This window comes from Adiantum capillus-veneris, chromosome 9 (assembly GCF_014529385.1).
Source record: "Adiantum capillus-veneris isolate H3 chromosome 9, ASM1452938v2, whole genome shotgun sequence".
Taxonomy (NCBI): domain Eukaryota; kingdom Viridiplantae; phylum Streptophyta; class Polypodiopsida; order Polypodiales; family Pteridaceae; genus Adiantum; species Adiantum capillus-veneris.
The window spans coordinates 44,733,876-44,739,291 of NC_140939.1; the positions used below are offsets into that span (position 1 = coordinate 44,733,876).

General features: G+C 41.9%; 2 pseudogenes; both read left to right on the forward strand.

Annotated features, from left to right (window-relative positions):
• The first annotated feature begins 2,288 nt into the window (after positions 1 to 2,288).
• LOC147450426 (glutathione S-transferase U25 pseudogene) lies at positions 2,289 to 2,909 on the forward strand (annotated as a pseudogene).
• Positions 2,910 to 3,290: 381 nt separating this feature from the next.
• LOC147450427 (phosphatidylinositol 4-kinase gamma 4-like) lies at positions 3,291 to 4,961 on the forward strand (annotated as a pseudogene).
• Positions 4,962 to 5,416: the final 455 nt, after the last annotated feature.

The following is a 5,416-nucleotide window of genomic DNA, read 5'->3' on the forward strand; positions in this document are numbered from 1 at the left end:
GATTGGCTGGCCAAAGAAGATTGAAAGCATGCGAAGAAAGAAGTGCGCGAGAATCCCGACAAGTGGAAGCAACAAAAGGAGGCAGCCAGAGCGCGAGTAGAGGCAGGGAGCTCGCACCACTTGGGGAGCGGCGGGTGGGCATCATTTGAGGCCGATTTTGTAAGTGTTTTCGCATCTATGTTTGATAGTTTAGGGTTTATGGGATTTGAAATTCTAACATAATGGATTCTTTGTATGTTTTGACAGTGGTCGTTTACAGGACATGATCCCACTACCTTTGCACTTTTTTTCAAAGGTAAATAGACCAATGAAACATTCAATATGGTTGATGGGTGAATGCCCTGCCCCCAAAAAATTTTAATCTCGGGCGTCGCTATATTAGGCTCTGCAGTGTCGCTACAAGCGACTACAATAGCGATTACTATAGCGACGTTCTCTTATCGACGCTAATAGAAACACTTTTAGTGACGCCGGGGGTTTAAAAAACCCAATGTATTTTCGTCGCTTTAAGCGTCACAAGAGCACACAACCTCTTGTAGTGTCCTTTATCCTATGCATTTTCAAAATGTCTTCATCATTTTTCTCTCCACTAGGAATCGAACTTGGCTCTCTAGGCACTTGCACAGACACTCAAACCAAATTCCAATATTTTAAAATCACCATTATATTTTGATTGTGCACTTCTCAAGGTATGGGCACGTCATGTCACATTGAAAGAATTTGGGGCACAGTATTGGGGCTATTCTATGATGTTAATATGAGTATAGGATATGGATGTGCAAAGGTCATAACTTTGAGTGGTGTTGTTCAAGTACATATCATGGGAATAACATCTATGAGTTGTAGGGTTATATGGGGGAAAAAAGGGGGAGATCAATGAGATGAGTTAAAGGGAGATGTGAGGTGTCAAAACTTGGTACATATTATTGACTTTTAATTTTTTGAGCTCAAAGAAGGCATCCACGTGTTTGATTCTCCTTCTTCTGCTGCACGTGCTCATAATATTTAGTACTGTCCTGTAGGCTGCAACTGATGTCCATCATCCATGTTCGCTTAGTGTGTGTGACACTGTGACAGTGTGTGTGAGAGAGAAACCGGAGAGAGAGAGAGAGAGAGAGAGAGAGAGAGAGAGAGAGAGAGAGAGAGAGAGAGAGAGAGAGAGAGATGATGATGCAACAGCACGATATGATTTTCGTACGGTGTACTTGCAAACCGTGTGTGGACAATCACCTCTGTGTATGTGTGTGTGTCTGCACACAATGCTGTAAGAATTGCTAGCGATCTTGATATTCGTAATTTTGTACCTGTAGTGTGTGTGTGCGTGCGTGCATGCAGTGCGCATGCTACAACTTGCAAGACCTGCCGCCAGCAACTCGGTGAGCTCAAAGCCCTCCACGATATGCATGGAATTGATGGAATCTTGGAAGAGATCAACTGCAAGACGTGCACTGTTGTCCGTATTCATGCGTGTATGTGAAATTGGATGAAGAGAGAGAGAGAGAGAGAGAGAGAGAGAGAGAGACCTACTATAGTAGCGGCATGCATTCGGTGCACACAATGTGTGTTTATGCATGTTGCAAGAGCCGTTTTTTGTGCACACTGTGTGTGTGTGTGTGAGTCTGAGAGAGAGAGAGAGAGAGAAAGAGAGGTTGGACTCTGGAGAGAGACAGAGAACTGAGAGAAGCGACTGGGGGCATTGTACACCATGCGCGCGCGAGTGTGTGTGTGTGTGTGTGTGTGAGAGAGAGAGAGAGAGAGAGAGAGAGAGAGAGAGAGAGAGAGAGAGTTTTTTTAAAAATTCACTTTTTCAAACATACAAACCTCCTTTCCTTGAGTATGCCAAGAGGAAATTTTAGAAAATTAGGCGCATTTTCCAAGTTTTACCACTATATTTCTCTATTTTGGGGCGGAATTTCTCCTTTTCCCCTTGCCCTCAACCAATATTTCTGGAATTGAAAATGGCACGCTACTAAGTTGAGACACATTTTTCCGGAACAGTGAGAGAGTAGCTTACAAAATTCTCCAGGGCTCTTGGCGCATCCACATAATATTGCAGCTTGACTTCGTTGTGTGCGCAAAAGAGAGAGGAAGAAGAAAATTATTTTAACATCGTAGGAAACTATTGAGAGAGAGCGAGAGAGAGAGAGAGAGAGAGAGAGAGAGAGAGAGAGAGAGAGAGAGAGAGAGAGAGAGAGAGAGAGAGAGAGAGAGAGAGAGAGAGAGAGAGAGAGAGAGCTCAAAACAAACTCCTTGGCTTCTCAATTGCTGGTGCAGTGTTGTAATTCGCCATGGCCACACTGACACTCAAGGTTCTCCGCTGATGGTGCACCATGTTTGGCTTGCGGTCCTCATTGCCCTTAATTATGAAAAGGGGGTAAAATAAGAGTACATAGTGGAAGACCTTCAAAACAAGAGTTAGTTCTTGCTTCAGGTTGACACCATCCACAAGAACATCCCTATGCTCATCCACAACGGCAACCCTGTTTGCAAGTCTTTGGTCATTTTGCAATACATTGAAGAAGTTTGACCCTCTCCCGGTGATGTATCCCTTCTTTTCGACAATATATACCATAGTGCGGTCGCTCCTAATTCTAGCAAGACTTTGTTGATAAGAAGCTCTACAACGCCGGAGGGCGGATTGTTCAAAGCTTCCAAGGAGAGAAGATAGGGCAAGGCCGAAAGGAATTCGTCGAGGCGCTCGAGACATTGGATGGAGCCCTCCACGATGTGTTTGCTGGAGGTCGATTTTTTGGAGGGTAGAGAATATGGTATGTGGACATTGCCTTGTCCCCCTTCCTCTGCCTTATGAGGCCTTGGGGGAGTTCAAGATCTGGGAAGCTGCTAGGTGCCCCATTTGACATTGGAAGGAGAATGTATTGGAGTGGCCACGTGTGAAGGAGGCATACTAAAAGAGGCTTCAGACACCTTAATCTTAATTAGCCCAAGATATATATATATATATATAAAGAGAGAGAGAGAATTACCTATTACGTCTGTTGCAACTCCTTTTTGCCATGGCCTGAAGGAGAGATAAAAATGAGCCTCACATACCAGAATGAAATGCTCAATACACTAATAATATTCTTGGATTTGTTGCTCATGAAACTGCCTTCAAGGAACTCCCAATAACGTCATCGAACTATGCAAGCAAAGCAAGGACATTGCTAAAAAAGGTGATGTCCAAGTACCGCGAGGCTGCTCCTAATGTTTCCCGGGTGGGTGCCACTAGATTTGCAAATGCAAGGTTTGTGGAAAGTCTACAGGAGTTCAATGAGTGAACTCTCGAAGGTATGGGCTCAAATACGGAATCCGTCTCTAAGACATTTGTGATTGTCAAAGGGGACACTCTATGGGAAGGTTAATAAGGACAACAAGTGATGTTGTGTGGTGATCTTTTGACATACAAAGTGTGCCTCAATAGATGTATATATTTTTCTTTGATTTTTAGGGAACTGATAATAATCAATTTTTTGTGCTTGCCCGTCGCCTAGCAAGGTATGTTTTATAGCCCCTTTTTTGGCATATTTATCGTATGCAACTCTAATGTTGTGTGGAAATGCCTCTAGATTTTCTCAAAGGGTTATTAAAACTTCCAAAAGAAGGTAATGTGTCTTGAAAAAGAGAGACGCGAGAGAGAGAGAGAGAGAGAGAGAGAGAGAGAGAGAGAGAGAGAGAGAGCCATTTGCAACAAAGCGTAACCATCTCTATTGGTCTTTGCTTATTCCTTGGGATTGATGAGAGTCATCTTTGAAGCACAATGATAATGTCTTAGTAAACTATTATTAATAGCATCATATTATTCCTAGACTCTCAAAGTGGTGACGGTTTGCTTATAAAAAAATATGGATTGAATTGTGCAAGGTGTTTATGTAAAGCACTAGAGACTGACATAAGGAGGCCGTGAGCTTTGCTGTCAAGATGCTTTAGTGAAGGATTATGGTCTCACAAATGGAAAGTGTGTGCATTTGGTTGTGAAAGTTTTAGAATAATAGGTAGTGAAAATTAAAACAATTAGTGGCAAGGAGCATGCTTTTAGAACTGATAGAATGAAGACTTGAAATAAATTTTATTTATGAAAGAAGCTAGATTTGAAACTCACAAGCTACAACTCGCACTGAAAGGTCATAATCTCAAAGGATGACATGTTAATTGAGTAATTTTTAGTGGCCGATGATGCTATAGTGCACTTATTTTTAAGCAACACTGTAAAAAAAATAATGCATTCTATTGGGGCTGACATAAGAGTTAGTAGAAGTTTCTCGCAAGGTGATGGGCAAATAAATTAATGTTGCATGGCAAAATGAGGAGGCTTCCATCAAGCAAAGTAGAAGAAAAATTTGACGATCGTTACCTGACAAAAAGTGGTAATGTTGAAAGCTTCTCAAAATGTAGCATATCGTAAGTGGTGTAGATATCTTGGAGCATGTCAAAACTATTCTAGAAGAGGGACATGCTCCTGTTTTAGCTCGTGATGGTTCTTGAGGTGTATATTTTATGCAAGATGAATTTGAGTCTTCCATTATTGGGTTTTTCAAACCAACAGGATAAGAAACCTATTGTTGTAAATAACCCTACGTGTCCACCTGTTTCTAAGAATGGAGAAGTCCTTAAACGAGGGTGCTTTGTGTGGAGTGGTAGCTTTTCTTTTGGATCATAAGGATGATGATAAAGCATGCAGGTAAAAGCTCATTGGTTTTGTAGGAGTCCCCTCAACAACTTTGGTGAAATGCCACCATGAATCTTTTGGCCTATCAAAAACTGTAGAAACTACTTCAACCCTTCCAAAAATAGGGTCTCTTCAAATGTATGTACATGCCAAAAGAAACTGTGACGTCTCAGTTTCCTGTAGAAGAATTATACACGAAGTACACAAGATTGTCGTTCTTGACATACACCTTGCTAATATTGACAAAAATGGCACAAACATATTGTCTTGCAAGGAAGCAACTGATTTAGAATAGAGCAACACATTGGAGAAGCGGATGATTCAAAATAGTTCAACATGCATTAGGGAAGTGGGTTCTACACAACAAACACTGCATCAAGCTCCACCTGCTCCATGCGCGTGTAGCCACGGTATGCAAAAGCTACTCAAGTTGGCCGCTACACACAAAGCTGCATTTTCCCAACACTATTTAAGATAACTTTGATGGCTCTATGAAATGAGGGAACTCTACCCAATGTGGTTATGTGTGGGGAGAATTGGTCCACTTATTCATTTAGTGGAGAGTGGCAGCCACAAAGAGAGAGAGAGAGAGAGAGAGAGAGAGAGAGAGAGAGAGAGAGAGAGAGAGAGAGAGTACATGCTTATGGGTCACACCCGTACATTGGAGGGAATGTGAGCTAAACCAAATTGGTTACTAGGGTATGTATTGCAGGTAAGAGAATAGGCTAAATTATCTAACTGGTTGAATAC